The sequence below is a fragment of the Tribolium castaneum genome, chromosome 1 (assembly GCF_031307605.1).
Source record: "Tribolium castaneum strain GA2 chromosome 1, icTriCast1.1, whole genome shotgun sequence".
Classification (NCBI taxonomy): domain Eukaryota; kingdom Metazoa; phylum Arthropoda; class Insecta; order Coleoptera; family Tenebrionidae; genus Tribolium; species Tribolium castaneum.
The window spans coordinates 27,091,293-27,110,005 of record NC_087394.1 but is presented as its reverse complement, the minus strand read 5'-3'; the positions used below and the strand labels follow the sequence as shown (position 1 = coordinate 27,110,005).

The following is an 18,713-nucleotide window of genomic DNA, read 5'->3' as shown; positions in this document are numbered from 1 at the left end:
CAATAATTCACGTGTAGTGCACGCTCTAATAATTATTTTCTCTGTTACAGTTCGAGCCGTTTTAGCTATCATCCGTTTTCGGTAAGTATTTCTTGGCATATTTTGATTAAAATCGCGCTCACAATGGGAGTATTTGCATGAGTATAAAGAGGCATTAACATATTGGGGGAAATAAATAACGAGTGTCGCAATTAAAGAATCCAGCAATTAAATCGGTGTATTTATGAGTTTTCGTGTCAAAAAGCGGATCGCAAAAATTGCCCGTTGTGATATCTTGAAACTTATAAATTAACGTGTGTGTGTTTGTGGTGCTGGGGGTGGTGTGAGGGAGTATAGATATTGATTACATTTTCGAATCTGGCATTCTCTTTATTCCGTTTTAAAAATTCCAATTCATCATGATACTTCGAGAGAACTCGTTGGTCGCAAAGCAGCAAAGCAAAAATCAAATATATCACATTTGGTTATCAAATATCGAATGGATAGGCTCTCGATCAAGCCCCGGAGCTAGCCGTTATTCCCAAATATAAAAAAACTGGTCTGCAATATCCACTCCTGCTGTTGGCTTAGTAAAAATACATAAATATAATGGATACAAATTGTCAATCGTCCTCCCTGGGGCTTGATTGAATGGGGGGCGTGCTTGATCACCCCCTCAGCAGATCAATGCGAGGACCCGATGCGCTAACACGAAAATTACAAGGTAACGTACGATTCGATAAGATTTTATTAGCCCCGCTATTTATTTCTTAATTCAGTTCGGGGCGAGATTGAGAATGGAATAAAATTTTCTTCTGGCACTTGTGTGTGCTAGTGTTTGTTCCAATTCTAATCTAAAGTTACTGGCGGAAATAGAGCGTCTTCAAGTAACACCAGAAAGTTGAGACTTGAAAAAGACGAGCGGCTCGTAACGACGCCAACTTTTAAAATTATTATTCTTGCATTTTGTCGAGGAAAATTTAATAAAGTTCTCGCCTTATTTATATTAAAAATTAAAATGTTAATGTGTTTTTTCGCAATTAAAAAAAGCTGCTTCATAATTTGCCTTTTTTGATAAAGCCGCCTCCCCTACATGTACATCATCCGCATATAATGTATGTATCATATACATATACATCTGCATAAAATTTAAAAAAAGAGTTTGAGTTTTTTACGCTCGCAAAAATTTACCCTCTGCTCTGACCCATTAGTAATTCAGTCAACCCCGATCACATGTGGACAAAATTCGCTCTAATTATTGTAATGGATGGCGATTTCGTTGATTTTATTTTTAAATTCAGAAAAAAAATGCAAATTATTAATACATGGAATTTTTGCGAACCGTTCCTGTTATTCAATTACTTTGTTCTGTTTGGTCATCACGAATATCGAAATGGCGGAACAATTTTATACGCAGCGGTATGTGTGCCTTGTTATCAAACAAAATGTAAAGCAGCGATATTGAAAGTTTTTGCTGCTTTAAAAAAATATATGACGATTTTCAGCGTCGCGTTTGCATATTCGACGCTGTGTTTATCTTAAATATTGTTTTCGAATTAGTGTGGTGGTCGGAGATTGACGTTTTTGATTGATTATTTAGTGGAGCAAAGCCGACGAGTCGTTTCTTCCACTTTCCCCTTTCCTGTGTCGAAACGCTTGTTTCAGACTTTATCTCGAATAAATCAGATTTCGTTTTCCATTCACCGAGGTGTACTTTTTGTAAAGCGTCCATGTGGGATGTATCTTTTTAATTAGCTTTAGTACAGCATCCAGCTCATTAAATCTAACGCTGGAAACAATCGCTTGTAATCTCTGATACGAATTAATATTATGTAATGGTAATAGATAATATATTTGTGTTGTTGTACGGTAATGTACTTCCCATTACATAATTAACAGCCAGTCTAGTCGTATTTCACCATCTTTTGCGGTCTCTGCAACATTTTCCATAATATTCAAACCAACACGTCTCTAAACAACTCCAGAAAACCGCAATAGTATCAAAATAAATTAGTAAACGCTTTGAACAACGCTCGTATATTTTTAAAATTTATTTACGTTCACTTGTTTTTCGCAGAAATTTATTTTGTACCGTTGTAAAAAATTCAATTTCATTTACAAAACTGTAAAAATGCATAAATAATTCAAACAAAAAAGAGTCAATATTACATAAGCTTGCGTTAGCAGGACTCGCTCTCCCGAACATACGTACAAGGGGTGGAGGATTCGAGCTCATCACTCAAACCACTAACTGAAAACTGTATTTGGGTTTTTAATTTCGTCATTGATTTTCTTTTCAATGCGAGATTAGGCCAGATTTAATTTCACGTGTCTTAAATTCCAAATGACCAACCAAATACCAATTTATTCACCTGCAAACTTTGCCTAAAATTGCCTTCTAAAGCTTCTATTTAAACAAACGAAAAAAAATGAAAAATCATAGAAAACTCAGTTAGAAGCGCTTGAAACAAGGAAGAATGTTATTCTTGAGCTAATCGTAAATAATTGAGTGTCTGACTGGATCACGTGCTTAAAATTTTGAATAGATCAAAACTAACAACACCTTTGACCCAAATTTGCTATTTACACAAAATTTTGCGCAAAAACTGAAATTTATGTTGTTTATTGTGGGGTGTTTTAATGTAAACACCTATTTTTGGTTGATTTTTTTTTAAATCTTGAATAAAGTAAAACTTGCCACATCTTCGACACAAATTGGCGATTTATCGTTTTTTTTAGATAAAATTTTGCTCAAAAATTGCAAGTTTGGGGGGTTTAATTAACAAAACTTGCTTTTTTCAATTCGAAAATTTGCTAAAACTCTTAGAGAGGGCAACGTACTGTATTATTTTTGACTTAGTTTTGTGGATTTTTCTGTCCAGCCTAGCGAAATCTAGCGGAAAAACTGAATTGCAAACTTGAGAACGTGTTGAAACTTTCGCTGTTTTTTCTTAATTTTTGAACAATTTTGCGAATTAATTACGTCTCCAGCTGAACAACATGTTAAAACGCCTGAAAGAATTGTTTTATTATTTTAGAGTTTTGGTTAGTGTACAATATTCAGTTTTATTTAAAAATTAATCATGACATAGAAACCTAAAAACGGACAAGGCAGTGTTGTTATAAATCCGAAAATTTGGTCTTAAATCCTATGGTTACAAGTTAATTTTTGTGTTTTTTTTGCCTTTTGCGCAAAGTTTGTCAATTTGTCTGTTGTTGGTTCAACACTTAAGTAATTTTTCCTTTCAAATTTTTCTCTGTTGGTGAAGCCATGGAAGTACCTAAGACTTTTATATTATTAAATAAGTACGTGTCTACTTTTTTCGTTTGATTGTTTTTAGTATCCTATATAAAAAAAACATGGACTATCGGAATTATGTAGGAAACGAAATTTTATAATAAAGTTACAGAATAATGAATATACTCCGTAAAATTTCAACTTGACTTTTTTTAAATAAGTTAAAAACTACAAAATACAAGAAATGTTTGCTGGGTTTATTGTAAATTCGAATTATGACAGGTCGGATTATTGAGGTTTTACTGTACATGTGAAGGTTATATGTGTGAACTCTTTCACAAATTGACTAAGTTTTTCAGTTGATTTTTTTTTTAAGTAAATATGGTGGTGCCATAAGTTAGTTCTAAATATTTTGTAGAAACTGAGAATATACTCTTGAACTAAAATGAACTGTCAATTGTGAAGTTATCGGTTCTTTTCACATAAAATACTAAATATTATTAACCAGGTGCTTAACTGATTTACTATAAATAATAAATAAAAATGAAATAGAAAAGTAAATCATTCTTCTAAAACACTTATGACTTTTTGTGGAAATGTTGGGAGTTACCAAAGACCCGGTTCCTGTTTGTGGGCGGATTATTGGGATAAAAGGGTAATATTATGATTACTCGAAATTCGGATAATCGAGGTCGTATTGTTTCATGAAAAGTTTTATCGTCCATATTGGAATGTTTTTCTGTTTAATTTTACTCTACAATTTCTAGACTGCAAATTCGTCAAAGAATCAACGGTTTTATCTGTTTCGGAAATCAATATTTTTTCTATACTTATAAATTTATAAATTTATTGTGCGATATTATGATCACAAGAAGGGTTTTATTTTTACAACACCAGTATTGTAATAGGCTCTGATTCGGATCTGGTGTTGGCTGTCAGACCCTAATCAAGTCGTTTTAAGAATTGACTCCTTGTATTCCAAACTTTAATCTTGTCTAGAGCTTTAATTTTATATACAGGCTGTTTCACATAACTTTACGAAATCTAATGTATGCAAAAGTCACAAAATACTAGATACAAATAATTCACATTCATTTCGGAAATAAAATTAACTAGACGCCCTCTGGTGATGACTTTTGAACTATGTCGAAAACAGTAAAGAAATTTTCGTAATGCCACATTTAACTGACATTTAATGAATTGTTCAACAATTTTGCGTGTATAGTGTTAATTACTTACAATAGAAAGAATTACTTTAAAAGTACGTGGTGGTAAATACTAGCGTTGACTTTGGTTCTGTAGTTTTTCGTGGTATAAAGTGTTTATTGTTGGAACTTGAAAGTGGATAAAAAGCGAAAAATATTTAAATTTTGATTACAAAGTGTTATCAAACAGTTGTCTAATTAAAGATTATAAGTAATGGATCACAGCGAACACAAAGTTTGGCTCAAGAAACCAATAAATTAGTGAAGTGTTATGAATTTTACGTTAGAATTTTCCACTGAAAAAATCATGAAATGCTGCGGTAAATCTACAAAACTACAATAAGGATTAACAACTGCTGATACATTTAAACGTAAATTATGCCAAAAGGTAGGCTTTTCAATGTCTTTGTAATAATTTTCCAATAAAGAAACTGAACCAAACAGTCATTCGTTATTCGTGTTTTCCTCGTCATCTCTCATTTGTCAACATAAGTTTCTTGCACCAAAAATACAATAGTCATTCCGCATAGGCAATGTAATAATTGTGAAGCCCCAAAATTCGCACAACACTCAAAATATCCGAATAAACATTTTCCCGCCATTTATGGTTACTGTTTTCGACCTAGCTCAGTGGCGCCCCCAACGGTAATTTTACTTCCGATTTATGTAATTGTTGGAAACACATGACAGTGGTTGTCAGACTGATGGCTGTTTTATTAATAGTCATAAATTATTGTTTTTTACAAACAATTATCAAGAGACGGCATGAATATGATTCTAATCTATTTTTCTTAATTACTAACTACAAATCGAGTTTGTATCGGAATATGCATTGTTGGTGGTATTTTACAGGCGTAAAATTATGTGAAACATCCTGTATTTGGTTTAAGATTTTGTTAGTTTTATTTGGGTTTTTTTCTAAAGAATTCTTTTGGTTCAATTTATTGAGGATTTTGTGTCTTATTGAGAAGATATACTTGTAGTAGTAGTCAAATTTTGTTTTTTTTTAATTTTAGGTAAAAAGATTTTTCTTTGAAGCCATCTTAAATTTTTCAGAGCTTCAATTTTAAATTAAAATAAGATTTTGCTAATCTTATAATTATTTTGGGTTCTTTTCCTGAAGAAATTATTTGCTTTCAAGTTGTCGAGAAGTTTGGCGGATTTTGTGTGTCTTGGGAAGAATTAACTCGTTCTATCTCTAACTTTGATCAAGCTTTAAATATGAGATTTTCTTGATGTGAAAATTTTAAGTTTCTTTCGATATTAGAGATTTTCTCTTGTTGGATTGTTTCTTATTCTTATTCACGTTGTCGATGGAATTTTCAAAATGTGGATATTTGCTGTAGATTTTTGTTGCTTGGAGTTGTCGAACGGTTTGTGTATTTAGTGAAATCCGTTTCATCTTCGGTAGCCTTCCCCGGGGGCGCGTCGACCGCACACCAGCCCTTCGGCAAGGGCAGCACGCTAGGGCAGTGGGTCTGTAGCAAGCGCGATTTGTTTTGATTACACTCTTCCCCCACTTTTGATGAATAATGAATGTATTTTTTGCAAACAACAAAGGGAGGGCTGGTGACGAGTTGCCCACTGTCAACCGTATACCGGATAACGCATACGTATATATATTTTTGGATTATTATAAATGTCACATGGATTGATATATCTTGTGGTATCTCCGCCGCCCTACCCACACTGCAGATAACTCAGAATTACAGCGGACCGGCAATTTTTGTTTCATTTGAAATATGCTCCTTTTTTTAATTGTTGTAAAAGATTTGATTGGAGCTTAGTGGGTATTTGCGAATTTATGGATGCTGATCCTATCGGCGCGTTACATGCCGGTGACAGCCTGTTATCTTAGCGCACACACGCTTTAAATTCGGATTAATTATCTCAAAGTGAACGCTCGGCTATTTACTCTAGATTTTTAATTGGAACTAGAAATTTGTCATTAGATACCCGGCTTCCGACGTGGAATTATCAATTTTGTAAACAATTTTGTGAGAATTGTGCAACTAACTGTTATTTCCTAGTCATTGTCCTCCTCATTATTACCATGATTCAATGGTAGCTACTTGTCAAATGTCATTCAAATTCTAATATAATTAATATCTTTATTATAATGCCATCTACCATTACAATATAATTTGACGTACGCTCTATCCGTCTAATCTACGTGTTTGTGTACAAAACTACCATTAAATTATACTCGCTTTTTCAATTCTTTTATTTTTGAAATGGTAATTGGGACACAAGTACGCCCGTGAACTGCACTTGTGAACTTTTGTTATAATGGACAATCTATCATATTATAATAAGAATTGACTTCCTGTTTTCAATGAATAAGCGTTTACTTATTGAAAAACTATATCAACGTCACGTAGTACAAGAATAAAAAACCACGATGCATTTTAATGCGAATTAATTTTAATATTGTAGCCTAAATATTTATATAAGCAGGTTGCCGGTCGGTTTTACCATTGTATGGAAAATGCCCTTTATTACGATATGTTTAAGCCACTAAAATGTAGTTACTGCGTCTACTTGGATAATAAATTGTAGTTTATGGTTTCATGTCTATTTAGAGTTTAATACATATTAAGATTTTTTATTATTATTTACATTTTATGCACCTACGTAATGTTTTTATAACGCGAAACGGGAGTTTATTCTTTCATATTTTTGTTTAATTAGGTAACAGTCGTAAAGTTTTTATTCGCCATAAAGATGTATATTTATCAGCCTCCGATATTTATTTGATAATTTCTGAATCAATATACAATCTTATTATAGAGTAATTATTGTCATCTGGTCCAAGTCGAGCCAGTTTTGTGCATTTGGTCTCAAATATGGGTTGCAGGCGATTTTTTATTTTTTAACCGAGCCCGCAATACGCGTGTATCTATTTGCATGTAAATTTTATAAAATGCCAATAATTAAAAAAATGCAATATCTTTTAAAGGCAAATAAATTGAATTTGAGCGAATGTCTGTTCGATTTCAGCCGAATATCCGGCTGTGAAAAAAGACTTAATTTGGAATTGTTTTGTGTGTTTGCTGTGGGAAATAACGTTCGAAATATAATTTGATTAATTGTGCGCTTTTTACAAAGACCGTACACTGGTGGTATATTTAAGTTGTTTTGAAAGAACATCCAAGTGTAATTATTTCGGGACGAACAAAACAGTTAAGTGGCAATTAATGAGGTTTAGCAAATATTCATGATGTCCAGCTATACATAAACAACATGCATTTTCATGAATGTTTTAATTACTCTCTATCGTTAATATTATTGATGGGTTTTATTATAAAACAAACACATTAAGGGTTGACGGTATTTGTAGTATAAGAGCCATCACAATAAATCCCAATACTGTCGGTTTTATTATATTTATTTTGCGTACCACTGACCGTTTTTACATGACGTGCCTCATTCTAATAATAACACCAATTAGAATTATTGTTATTAATTTCCTTCGGATGCAGTTACGCTGCTTGTTCGTAATTGTTTTCGGTCCAGGTGAGCAATCCTCTTGAACGAATTTTTTCAGTCTGCAACTGATATTATTATGATGTATCCTGTAGGCAGCTTAGGAAAATCTGGTTTCTGTGATTCAAATTTTGTAATTACGGCAGTGAAGAGTTCCCGCTGAGTTGTTATATTATTAAAATCATCTATATTCATTCCACAGTAATTAGAATAATGGCTTGATGTTTTTGAAATATGATAGAATGTCGTGCGCTCTTGGAATAGGCGGGACTTTGATTTATGGATAATATTGATCAACTCACTGATATGTGATGCTTAAAACTGCATAGAAATATTTATAAACACGTCGTGTCCATTTCTTTGGCCTTTTTTTCACAGTGAAACTGTCGGAAACGAGATTCAAATCAAATAAAAGTAATACGTTCTTAATTGTGCTAATGATTATATTTTGCGTATCCAGGAAGCCGCTATCGTGACTCCTCACTGAAAAAATTTATAAATTGTTATTATTAAAAGTACCGTTATGTTGTATGAAGAGTAATTACAGGTGTTGGAATTAAATAAGGAAGACGTAGACGAAGTAGTCGTCTTGCTACAAAGTGAATAATTAAAAAATTTGATTTTGCGAACCCTTTCTGAATCGTTCTTTGATTCTTCCCTTTTAGAGAGCTTCCATTTAAAAAATTAGGAACGGTGGGTATTTGTGTCCGGGGTCCGAAGTAACATTATAATAATGATCGGTAATATTGGCGAGATTAGGTCGCAAATCCGATCGGGGCTTTAGTACTTTAGTAATTTATAAATTTATTATTCGCAAATTAAATGTCGCTTGTTTTTCTCTTTGCAGCTATTAAAACAATTCCAACGTTTATTAAACCTTGCGTTATGCTCCACTTTGTCGTTAGGGTGAATTAAGTGTCTAATAATATTGCACACACATTGTAGCAAAGAGATTGGATTACACACCTGTATTTATATTAAACCTAAAGCAATTATTATTTGGTTTTCATTCAATTAACGAAAATTGCGTTTTAGCAAATAACTAAATATGTTTAATTATTATACATATACGTTCAATTCTCTCTCTGTACTTGTTATTTATGTTAATTTGTAACATTATTTATTATTTTGTATTAAATTATAAAGTTGAACGGTATTACCATTGTTTGACCACTGTGACATTGTGTTTTACCGGGAAATGAAATTCATTTAATTATGATATTAACCTTACCGAATTATTGCATTTCATGCTCTTACTTTGTTATTATTTGTGGCTGGTTTATTTACAATGGAAAAACTAGGGCGATAAAAACATTGTTAGCAGTAATTAAGGATGATCAGCGGCTTTGACACAAAAGGAAGCTATTAAAACTAACGATAACGTATTTTTATGCTCAGAATAAATTATTGGCAGAAACAACCAACTTTTTTGATTTAATTTTAATAGTCTGATTTGTATCTTGATTTAATTTTAATCGATTGCAGGTTAAATATCTGCAGTTGTATCTTAAATTACAACATCTCGGGATTGCACGCGACATGATCAGGCAATACTCATGTTATAAATTAACGACAAAGTGGTATAGCCATCCACTAAGAGTTTGTCTGTGGTTGTAAAATTTTAATCGCCACATTGCTACACTTGAAAGTATCTACAGGGTGGCTCATCCATAAAACTACAACGAGTAAAAAAACGGGTTTTCTTGGCTTCTGATCTTATTGTTTCCGAAAAAAAAAAATAACGTATGGTGAAATTTTCATTTTTTCTTATTACTTGTCAAGTGCCGATTACGGCGAAACTATTGGAGGTAGCAAGTACCATTACACCACCATTACAGTTCTATAAACTGACAGCCTATTACGTCGAACCTAAAAGAAATAAAGAAAATGTCTTATTTCGTCGTAAATAGCATGTCAGAATTTATCAAATAGGATCGATTTTGAGACACTATTACTGCAATACTATTCGAAAAAATACAAATATGTTGACGGAAATGTATGTAAAATGGTCCGGTGATGACGTCGAGCAAATTTTAAAATTCTTAATACAGTAAAACCTCTCAACAACGGACACCGACGGGGGATCTTTAATTGTCCGTTGTGGAGAGGTGTCCGCTCATGGGAGGTGGAAATTTAACTATAGATTTTGTTATGTTCCTACAAAAATGTCCGTTGTGAAGAGGTGTTTGTTATTTGAAGGTGTCCGTTAAGGGAGGTTTTACTGTAGTTTGCAAGTTTTTGACTTTTTTGACTTTGATAGCACTTTTCTCGAAAACTGTTAGTCGCAAAACACTGATCTTTTTGCAAAGAATAGATAATTAAAGAGATTCCAACGATAATGAATTTCGATAATTCCGGTGTTATTGTTCAATAAATACTAGGGGTACCATCTAAATAGACCAAAATCCCGACAAAAGTAGGAAAAATCAAACATCTTAAAATCGAGCCAGTTGTATTTTTTATACTGTTCAAGATCATAAAGCGTTCTAAAGATTTAGAAAAGGCCATAAATCTTTGTTAGAACAAGATAAAAAACAACTTTTTTCCAATTTTTTGATATTAATATCAGTATTTATGATTTCAAAGTGTACGAATAAAAAAATAACGTAAAGTATTCGTGGATAATTGGCTTTTAAAACACTTGCTATATTTCGAGCACTCCGGCTACGCCGTCGTGCTCAAAAAATTACACGTGTTTTAAAGACTTTAATATCCACTTATACTTTAATATACTATTTTGATGTTGAGTAATTAGTCTTTCTAATGAGGAATCTAAGACTGATGGTTAAAAATTATTTCTTTTTTAATTTTTCGTTTGTATTGGTTAACCACATTTTGATAATATTGTAAAGGACTTCTTATGGATCGATTCCAGTGTAGTTGCCTCACTGAACTTTTTTGGATGTCTGTTTTCGGATTTTTTAATGAATCTTTTGGTTCGAAATATTTATTTCTTGATGTCTGGAAACTTGTTTCGCTTTCTGATATGGTTTCAGGTAGCATGATGTTTTTTAAAAACTTTAATTAAAAAAAGTCAAACAGAAAATTGAATAATTCTAAAAAATCTCCCTGAAAATGTCATCATCTTGTAAATAAGGAAAAAATATGAATCTTTAAAAGTAAAATTCAACTTGACGGTTCGTTGTGATGCCAGATTATTTGTTTTTTCTTTGTTTTAAATGCGATTTTAACGTGTATATTTTGCACGTCAGATATGTAAATGGGCTGATAGCATTACAAAATTTACAGTTGTAGAGCCTAAAATTATAGGATCGGTGAAATTGTACCAAAATTAGTATGTACACGCACCATAATAATTACCATATTTTATTCTTATTGTATCTTTATGATGTAGAAGTCCACGTGAGTTTTTCCACATACGAAATGATTGAAGTACCTACCTTATAATGTAACATTGAACTGCTATGTGTTTTAAATTTTATGGCTCATAATTAACGTCTTTGAGGGGATAAAATGTATAAAAGTAAGTCTGGTGCAATAATAACCAACATTTACATAGTGTGGACGTTAAAACTTATTACCTATATTTTATGCTTGGTATTTTTCAGCGTCTGTGGCTAAATATAAACGAAATTGTGCTGTTGACTGAACAAACCTTAAATTCGCGTTCGGGTGCAATAAATTTGGCGGCGTTAACAAGGAATTGGGCGATATTTGTCGTCCTTCATTAACAAGCGCCAATTTAAATAGTATCTTAACAATGGCCATAGAACGGTCCCTGTCCGACAAGATCCCCATTTAATAAATCTAATTCTGACATGCACACAACGCATATATTATTTATCAATGCTGGAGCCGGACAATTGGAGTTGACAAACACCGATATGGCCATTATTTGAATATAACATCATGATCCACCTATCGGCTGCATTATTAATTAATACAAAATACACAACATACATGTTTGTGCCGCATAATTGCAACTAAATTTGTGGCACTTTCATAAATTAACTGATATTGATATTGGCTAATATTTTGTTTAAATTTGCAAACATAAATTTCATTTATTGGCCCGTTGGAAATTCTTCGTTAATGACTTTGCGCCCGCCGGCCGACTCACTTTTTCAATTAGTCGCCGCCGCCGACGACATTTTTAATCTCGAATAGTTTTGATTTGTTTTATGGGCTATATCATTTTAATTCTTAGCAAGAACGGTTTAAGTGTAGTTGCGAAAAGTTGCCCGAGCGAGTCGCGCTGGAAAATCCACAATTAGCGACGGCGGTGCATAATTCTTCCGATTTTATTTTACGTAGACATAAAAATCTATAAAATATTACGGAATAACGACCGAGCCTAACAAAAAATTACGGACTTTAATATTAAATAATTAATTTTAATACAGTGCGCAGGGGTTATAAATTTGTAAGCGCTGTAAATATTTAATGTTGCAAGGCATTGCTGAGACTCCGGCCCAGGAATTTCACGATCCCTTCATAAGTAATAACACTTCGCATGCAATAATCATTTAGTTGCGAAGCAATTTGCACGCTCTACGTAAACAGCTTTATAACAACAAACACATGCGATATGCATGCTCATGCTTATTGCTCCCATTTTATTCCAAAATCAAAATCCGAATCTCTAATTGATAACGATCTCAGAGCCAGCCACCAGCCTTCGTTTAAAACATCCTTTCCAGGCTCAAGTCGGAGCTGCTTAAACTTTCAATTGGTTTGCGAATAATTGAAACATTCCTGCATTAAATATGCGGACATTTTAAAGGCGATTGTTCTCTATGTTGACGTCACTTTATATTCGTTGACTTAGATTGAGAGTTCGTGTGTCGTCATCGTTAATTTTTCAGGGTTTTCACAAAAACACATGTTCCACAAACTAGCCGATGGCGCGTTTCACTTTGATGTTGGAGTTTCTTGAATTTCGACTAAAAATTATTTTTACTTATTTATCAAAGACATGCATCATCCAAGACTCGGGCCAAATTCTCAGAAAACAATTGATTTCTTTTTACTTTACCTAAATTCACAATCGCTCGTTTTAACCAAAAGCGTCAACAAGTCCACTCCGCTGTAACGTCCAATAATGATAAATAAGACAGCAAATACACATTTCCTCATAAATCATAATTTATTACGACCGAACTCGTAACAAATTGAAATGCAATTCAATTGTATTAAATATTAAACGTGTTGTCATTAAAAGAATGCAGTTCAAACCAATATATTGATGGTTTTCTTAATTTTGCCTTTAATATCTTAAACAGTGCTAAAAAAGTTTCGCAGTTTTGACTTTTTTCAACTTTCAAACGCCGATTACGGCGAAATTAAATATATTGAAAGTTTTAAAATCTGACTGCCTATAGTACTTTCAGACAGAAATTAGTGAAAAACAAGTTAACACCCCGCTCTTAAAGTAGTACTTGACCAAATTTTAATTTCTTTTTTAAAATGTTCTATTTACGTTTTTAAGGGCCAAAATGTTTAATGTTTTTTGACTAAGCACGTATTTAACAATCAACTAAGAATATTTGCATTTGTCTTAAGAGAATTGTAAAAATTCTTACTTAAAAGTCGTCCTCGTATTAATGTCCTCAAATAACCAAATAAAAATCCACTATCAACAATAAATATTTACTAGAACACAAACTAAAAATTAAAAAATTCCAATCTCTCGCTGGGAATATTATACAATGGTTTAGGTGAAAAGGCTTTTCGATGAAAGTTTTTATTTACTGAAATACTAGGTGTAGACAGATTGGCCGTTCTATTATAGTTACAATATTAAGAAAAACACAATTATCGTCAAAAAATTAGTAGGTATACAAATATAACTTGAGGAACAGAACGTTTTGCTTTAAGGCTTTTGGTTCTCGAGTTAGGATATAATTTTCTGACTGAAAAGATAGAAATGTCGCTGTAATCGGAATCGTTACTTCAAAATGTTTTTAACCAATCGATATAAAAGCTAAACCCGATTTAAGTGCTTTTTTGATTTCTGCTCTAAGTTTGTAATTTTCGAGAAAAAAAACAAAAAAATACTTGCAATTTTTTCTTTTTTTCACTTTTCGAACGTTGATTACAGTGAAACTATTGTTGCTTGTGGAAAAAGTCTGGTACCTCTGAAACCAGCGTAAAACAAACTAAATAATCATTTTTAAATGCCGATTACGGCGAAACTAAAAGAACTAGAATAGAAAGTCTTATTCAATGGTAAAGAGCGCGTCAAAATATATAAGGATAGGTTTAATGTGAATTTTGAAATTTGCTTATTTCGTGAATTGGATTTCGTGACGAAATTATTCAACAAAATGCAGAGATGTTCAACTAAGCGTGTGTAAAATGTTCTGAGGAATCCAGTGGCGTCGAAAGAACCGTAAAATTCGTTATGGTTTTCAAATGATTAAAAGAAATTGGCTTTATTTATTTTTGCATTTATTAGCAATTTTTTTGGAAACTGCCGCAGGATAATGAACCTTTTACAAAAGTTAGGATTAAAAGAGTTTTTTAAGAATACCGAACTTATTAGAATTAAGATTAAGACTGGAAAATAGACTGAAATTTCGGCAAAAATAGAAAGAAAACATAAAATCGTGTTTTGCACTTTTTGGGCTTTATAGAGTTTTAAAGACATGGACATGGAAACGTTTTTTAATAAAATCGATGCTTTTGAGTTGTTAGAGGGTTAATACACAAATATCTAATTATTAAAAAAATAAAAAGCTCGTGACATTACGTATCACCAAAGTGCCACCAATAGTAAAAAATTTTCGTCAACGATCAGAAAAGTCAAAATTTTAAAATTATTGCATTCTAGAGGTGTTAGAGGCAGAGAAAAGTGCATAAAAGTTTGTTAGATCAAGTTAAAAAAATTTCTTTACTCTACGAAAAATTTCCATCAAATTTAGTTGGCCGAAAAAAATTTCAAATAATGCCTTTCTAGAAGTAAAATCACGCGCAAAAATTTAGTAACAGTAATAACTAAAATAGATTAAAATGCTCTACGATGATTAGTTTTCGAGAAAAAGTCGTTTTTATTAAAACATTTGAAAAAATTTTGGTGTTATGGAAAACTTGTTAGTTTGCTCGTGCTTTTGGTTTTTGTTTAAGTGGAAAACTACAATGTGGAGATGTGATTTTTGATCATTTCTCATTGTTTGTGTCGGTGTTGACTAGAGTCGTAAAAATCTTGGTGTGACTTTATTAAATAGTGATGAGCCAATTAGGAATTAATGTTTACCGCCTTGCGAAATTCGTGTTAAAGTTGTGTTGATAAGAAGCTCGTTTTAGAGGCCGTTTTTCGCATAAGGTGTGTAAATAGTTAATAAGTTTGTAATGTAGTAATTATTGTTTTACGTAAATGTCGTAAAGCATACGCTTAACTAAATTTATTAGCTTTTAACTTTACCGCACACCATCGCGAACATGTATACTTTATAATTAAATTTCATGTATAAAATCTTTTTCGCTCGCGCCAGTTTCAATTAGATTTTATCTAAATGAAATAATAAAGAACAGTAAACCCTTTTATACTAAACGTTTTACCTCGAGGCGAATTTAGTTTCAGTCCGGTTAATTTAAAAATTATAAGCATGTCATATAATTAAAGACATACCGATATTACGCTTTTGCCAACTCTTCCACAAAACGTTATTCACATAAATGAATAATAAATTGTGAACATCAAATGCCCTTTATATAGTTAGGGGACGAACGAAACACTCGTATGCCGGTCGGAGTTTATTTGCTTTTATGACAATTTATTCTGTTTTCTTTGAGTTTGGAGCAGATTATGCCCGTGCATGTCCAGAGTTTAGATATTATGGAATTATCCTGATTGAAATATGCAATTTTAGATGACGGCACTTGGTGGAAAATGGAAACGATTTGCGTTCACAAATGCAATTTTCGATGCTAGGACCTTTCAACAACAGAATATTCATTCGAGCTTTTATTATTTTTTCCTTGGGCAAACACAGCGTCCAATCGAACGCAGAGTGCGAGCTTTTCTTATCAAAATAGTTATCCGGTCCATTGATGTCAATTAATTTTGTTCCTCATTTGATGCGTTTCCAGTGCACACCTGTTCAGCTCGGTAGCTGAAACGGAAGCCAAAACAATTTATGGGCTGTGACATCACATGACAGAACCTTGCGATGTGATTGCACATTAGTGTCGAGATGTGGTCCCCCATTCAGTGGGAATTTTGACGTCATCGGAAAGTACCCAATGCCTTGTTACATCGTGGGAGTTGTACTATTTATCAGTAATTTATTGAACTATAATGCATCGATCGACCGCTGCACCCGACCAATAACCATTAACTTTAATCATTGTTTACGAGACTTAATATTGATTAAAGTATTAAAGCAACTTACGCTTTACTGGGATTTAATTTAGCGGATCCTACTATGTATGTAAATTTTATTCTTAAATTTTAATTTGTTTTTAGTTATTCTCTCATATTTAATGCAAATTCCGAGAAATCTTTTATTATTCCATTACGGTTTTTTTTACTTAAATTTATGCATAAAATAAATTGTATTAGAATATTAAATAAGAAACTCGCAGCTTTTCGTTCTTTATGACAAAGTTTTATAAAATGATAATCGTCTTTTCTTTCACAATTTTGTTTGTGATTTTTACGAAACTTGGATTTTAAACGAATTCGCAGCCAAGCACTCCATTCCAATCCTATCTTAAAACAAATTACTCAACGTTGCTGAAAATTCAGTTTTAAATTAATTTTAGCTATATTTGGTAAGCATTTGGAAAAAAGACGCGAAACAAGTCTATTATCCTTCTCACGTGTTTCTAAAATGATCAAAAATTTTCGGTTTTATTTAAGGATCTCAGCTTTTCAAGAATCTTTTCGACTTGTCTAAGTTTTTAGTAAACAATAATGAATTTGAAGAAGAACGAGATTGTAAAATACTCTCTAATACTAGAGACGTCATTTTTTAAAAATGCATCGTAAATGAGGAAGAATTTTGAATATGTAAAAAAGTAAAATTTGAAGTGCCTCAAGCGTAAGCTAATATAGATCATTTTATTTTATAAAAATAAACGATTAAGTCGGGAAATGGTGCAAAATTATGTCTCACAGTTTTTCACCAGAAAATTTCTCAGTAGTTTTTAGACTTGTGGGAGTTTTTTTGACAAAATAGGTGTTGAGGTGTTCTGTAGATCCTTCCAAAATTTCTTTAAGGTCTCAGTTTTTCAAAAAAAAAATTTGTCATAAGGATATTAAAATGGTTTATAAATTTCTATTACTTAGAAAAATAAAGATTTTTGTATTTTCCTTTTTTTCTAAACATTCAAGATCTCAAACTTTGACTTTTCGTAATCCGAGAACCAAAAGTGTACAGTAATGTATTATTCCACTTATTTTTGATGATAATGGTTAAAGAAGATAAATGAAGAAGTTATTTTAAAAGAACATTTGGAAACAAACAAATAAGATAATATATGATCGAATCGCTCAATTTTGTATTTTGTTTATTTTAGCAATTTTTGCTATTCGAGTCTATTTGTTTGTTCTGTCTTTTTACGTCAAAGTTCCTAAAATTAAATTCAGTCTGGATCTCACCTCTCCAAGAAACCCTGTCACGATTTCTCTAATGAATTAAAAAAGGAACTTGATTGCTTAATATTATTCTGTTATTAGACGGGAAGGATCTTGATGATACAACAAATTGTGGGAACTGCTAATTTTATTTTATACAAATGAATTGAATGATTAATTTGAGAAAATTTGCAAAATTATGTCTCATATGAGTAAATCTATTAATAATATAATTTTTGAGTTTTTTGTAAAGTAGGTGTTTTGTTAAAAATGAAAACAAATTAAATAAAATCATTTTGCGAAACAATCATTGAAATTTCAATAAGAAAGAATTTAAATTTTTTGAAAATATTACAAAATATTTGTTTTGAACTGGAACCTCTTTTTGATTCAAACAATGTAGATCTGAAACTTTGACCCTTTGTAACCCGAGTGCCAAAAGTTTACAGTAGTAGGTAAAGGATGAGGCAAAAGTAATGTCACAATGTAAATTGCCTGCTCTTTTGTTAAAAATAAAAAAAATTTTTGCCTCACCGTGTATATTGCAAATTTTTATCGATGAGAAAATCAAGAGAAGAGTGAAAATGTTCATTAGGAGAAATAGAAGGGTGTTATTTTAGAAGAATATGAGGAAACAACCAAACAACATGGAATTATACAATTTCGTGTCTTGCTTTTTTTACCACTTTTTGCTGTTCAAGTCTACTGGTTGACTCAAAATTTGCGAATTTTGAGTTCAGAACATTGTAGAGAATTGCTTTCGTAGTCCCAATATAAAAAAATATATATAAAGATACGGGGCTTCTCCATAAAGATACATTAGTTTAAAGATCACTTCTTTGAACTGCGTTTTCTTTAAATGCTGGCTAAAAGTTCCAGTGTGTATTTTCATTTGTGGTGAAGGTAATTGTGGAGAATAATAATGTAAAACAATTTCTCAAAAAAGTAGGTTTATTTAAATTTTTATAATTTACAATTTATTTAATTTAATTTAAGATTTTTTTACTCCAAAATGAAGCTAATTTTTCACAATTCATAGACCTTCAAGCCAATTTATCTTTGTAAGAACATTCTGAATCTTCATTATTTGGACTACTGACTACTGAATTGATTTTCCACAACGGACTGGATTTGGAATTCGTCAATTTCGAGACACCCTGTATGTTTCTATGTTGTACCTATCTTCTTATTTTTTTTTGGTGAAAGTTCTGTCAGGTAACGATAGAAAAAAATATTTGTGAACAACACAAAGTTATTTTTCGTG

General features: G+C 32.0%; 1 protein-coding gene across 4 annotated transcripts in view; it reads left to right on the top strand.

Moving 5' to 3' along the window:
• Positions 1-18,713, top strand: part of LOC103312699 (protein bric-a-brac 1) — a 234,207-nt gene that overhangs the window by 24,446 nt on the left and 191,048 nt on the right. For all 4 annotated transcript variants that reach the window (XM_015978021.2, XM_015978020.2, XM_015978022.2 and 1 more), the window contains exon 2: positions 51-81. The gene's annotated coding sequence lies outside the window, so the exon portion shown is untranslated. The remainder of the gene's footprint in view (positions 1-50; positions 82-18,713) is intronic.